We start from the raw sequence: 3,993 nt of genomic DNA on the forward strand, positions 1-3,993 counted from the left end.
CCTTCGCCCTTTAACTTTCTGAAAACAAAGCTCTGCTGCTTCTCTGATACGATGATATGTTGAGAGAGAGAGAGAAAGAGAGAGAGAGAGAGAGAGAGGCAGACAGAGAGAGAGATTATTATACTCCTTCAGTGGAGTCGGGCTCTTCAGTCAGTGATTATGACAGGGGAACAACTCATCAAGGCAACATTTACGCAACTAATGTTCTACCTATTAGATAGCCTCCTTGTACTAGATTTTAACTCTGTAATGTTCACTCCAAGAAAAAACATTGTTTTTATGTTATTAGGGAACTAATAACAAGAACAGAACAAAAGTTTACAGACCCCACAGTTATTGTTTTTTAAATATAAGCATCTACCAAATTGTTGAGACGCAGCTTGATGGTAAAAGTATCCAACACATACTAAATGTATAATACCAACTGTATAATTTAATATCTACAAATACGAAAAAGAATGTTCAAAAAGCAAAATTACCAAAAAACAAGTAATTTTACATTTATTTCATCAAAAGAACTTTGTTCCCATTTTTACATAAAATTCCAACACTTTAACTTTAAAAACTTGAAACACAATTGTATAAGATAGGGCATTTATGTATTTTCCCCTCTCAAAAGCACAAAAACATACCCATTGGGACATGTCCAACAAAAAACAAAAATTTCAATAAGTCATCACTACTGATCTTGGACAATGACATGAATACAGCGTGTAATAAAATACATTCAGCCCTTATGGGATAAAGTATTTGAGAATAAAGGTCACGCCCACAAAAAATTAACCAACTATATGCAGAAAATATCAATCCTTTGGTCAAAAGTCTCAAAGAAATGATAAGATGGACAAGTATCCTCGTATCATTTATTGGCAGAATCAACCTTCTCAAGGTGTATCACGCACACAGAAGCATGGACCCACAACCCACAACTCAGAATACATAAAGCAAGGTTAATAAACTTACAGCAACAATGTCCAAATGTCCAAATCGGCAGGCACAGGGAAAACCACAAATACAGGCAATGGTCAAAATCCAGGGAAACAACAGGAACTCAGAATAACAGGACACAGTGAAAACGCTTTTAAGCTGAACACAGGGAAGCAGACGATCTCGCACTGGGGCAAGGGGAAGACTGAACTCAAATACACAAGAAAGGGGAGACAATGCGACATGGGTGCAACACATTTAGGTGAGGACAGGTAATTTCAGGACAGGTAATCACAAAGGTGGGAAAATTAACCGGAAGTAAAAAAAAGAAGAAAAAAAATAAACACTAGTGGGAACAGAAACCCTTCAATATAAAACAGGAAATGGAAAACAACCCGAAAATGTGTAACTCTAAACAATAACTTGACACAGGGACAGGATGCAACATTAGCTCTCCTTTGAAGGCTGACACAGGATCCCCAGGATGTAGCCAGTAAAAGTCACAAATGAGATCAAGATCCAGTTTGTTACTGGCCGACACCCAGGATCTTTTCACTGGTCCATACCCCACCAGTCCACAAGGTACGGATGACCCCTGCCACATCTGATGGCCAGAGGTTTCTTACCAGTATACACGGGCCCACCATTGATCATGTGCGGAGGAGGAGCGGGGGTCTCGGGCACCAGTGGACTCTCCAGAACCGTTTTCACACGACTCATGAGGCGCAGTGGGTGCTTTATTACATTTGAAAAGAGAGCTGAGCCAGAAGGCAAAGCTCTCGATCTACTGTCGCCTCCACGGCATATGGTCATGAAGGCTAGGTCATGACCAAAAGAACGAGATCCAGGGTACAAGCGGCCGACATGGGTTTCCTTAGGAGGGTGGCTGTCGTCTCCTTAGAGATAAGGAGAGAAGCACAGTCATCCGTGAGGAGCTCGGAGTAGAGCCGTGGCTCCTTCACACCGACAGAAGCCAGTTGAGGAGGTTTGGGCATCTGGTAAGGATGCCTCCTGGGCGCCTCCCTAGGGAGGTGTTCCAGGCACGTCCAGCTGGGAGGAGGCCTAGGGGAAGACCCAGGACTAGGGGAGGGATTATATCTCCAAACTGGCCTGGGAATGCGTCGCGATCCCCCAGTTGGACCTGGTTAATGTGGTTCAGGAAAGGGAAGTTTTGGGTCCCCTGCTGTAGCTGCTCCCCAGCAACCCAATACCGGATAAGTTGACAAAGATGGATGGATGGATGGATGAATTGAAACTAAAATTGAAAGGACATGGATGGATGGATGGATGAATTGAAACTAAAATTGAAAGGACATACTATTTTTGTTTGAGTGTTTCTTGGTTAAAACGAAAAAACTAACTGTCAAAACGTACATGGACCCATTCAGTGTAACCAAAGACCATCAGGGTCCAGTATCTACCTATCCTTTCTGCTTCAGTCTTACTAATGCTGTCATGTTGTAGCCAAATGCTGTCGTGTTGTGAAATTTGATCTAATGTAGTGGGATTTGCTGTCAAGTCGTTTGGATTTTTTGCTGTAGTTTTCACTCAAGGGCATCCATAAAAAAATCTGCTTCTATGCAATATTGTTCAAGTCAGACATTTCTCTGAACAGGGTTGGTATACAAGCCTCAATACACAATTCAATCCAATCATTTCTAGTTTGCTGGTCATACTGACTGTTTACTTGCCATTTGTCAAAGCAAGATGGGTGCAGTATATACTGTACAGAGACAACATATTCCTATGGTTAAGTCTGTTTTTTATTTATTTTCTATTTTAGTTATTTTGTTTTTCTTTGTGCTTGCATGTTTGTCAAATGTACTATTATGGTATATTCCCTCAAGCTTTTTGTACCACAGATGAGTGAAAAGATTGCATAAGCCTATTTTGGTTAGTACACAATAAAGTTATGAAAAAAAACTATCAAAATGTATGTAGTGGTAGTCTATATATTATTTGGGTTTATTGAAATATGTTAGCAGTAAAACCATGGATATTGCAGTTGCTTGATAGGATTTTAAATGTTCTGACCTTTAACCCTTATGATGTTTTTCCATCAACCAGAAAATAAAAAAAACGTCTTGGTCACATTTGTTTCAACCTTCTTATTGCTTTTTCCAATTTGTTTGCCAATTTTTTGGTATTTTTAATGTTAATTTAATCTTAAAAAATTAACTTAAAACGGGTCAATGTGACTCAAGGACAACATGAGGGTTAATTACATGTCCTGGAGAGACAAGGGTTATTAGATTAATTAAAATAAGCAGTCCTTGGTTTGTTTTCAACTATTGAGGGACTGGCCATCTAAACAATTGGTCAAATGACCAACAAAAGGCTTCTGGGACCTCGGAGAATAGACCTATACATTGATTTAAAATATAAAAGAAAGAAAGCAATCAATTAAGAGCCCAAGCTGCCAATGTAGCTAATGCCGAGGTAATTTACAGAAAATTAGGTTGAGGACTGCAGATTATGCAGATTGCGAGGTCAATGGACATGATGACCTTCTGATAGACTTTTCCACTTCAAATGAAAGAAAAGGCAATTTAGCAGAAAGTCCTTTAACATTACATCGAGCATGCTCTTGTTCCTTGGCAAGATGGTGGTGTGATGAAACTGAGGTCCAGTGGAAATCTGTTCTGCCGCACCAGACTCCCACTCAAGCCATAAGTCTGCCCAGAGAAGGTAACAGGTAAATAACTCAAGCTTGCAGGTCATACACAATTGCAAATAAGTACATTATGTTCAGTTTGCTATATTGCTGCATTCTCCGATTTATGTAGGACGCTCACGTAACTCTTTCCACAGCATCAAAGATAATGTATTGAATGTTAATTAAATGTCATATCACAAAAGGTGTGATACATTGCATTCCATAAATGTTTCTTAAAAGGTTTTCTTCCTGTCACACTATTTGTTTTAATTATGGAAGCTGCATGTCTCGTTATGTGCATCTCTAATCACCCACCCCCACCCAACCCCCCCTTCCCCACACACACAGTGCAGTCTTTAGTTAATATCTGAGTGTCAGGTGGGTAGAGAGTGGAAGGTTTATACCCGTCT

Source organism: Etheostoma cragini, chromosome 2 (genome assembly GCF_013103735.1).
Source record: "Etheostoma cragini isolate CJK2018 chromosome 2, CSU_Ecrag_1.0, whole genome shotgun sequence".
Classification (NCBI taxonomy): domain Eukaryota; kingdom Metazoa; phylum Chordata; class Actinopteri; order Perciformes; family Percidae; genus Etheostoma; species Etheostoma cragini.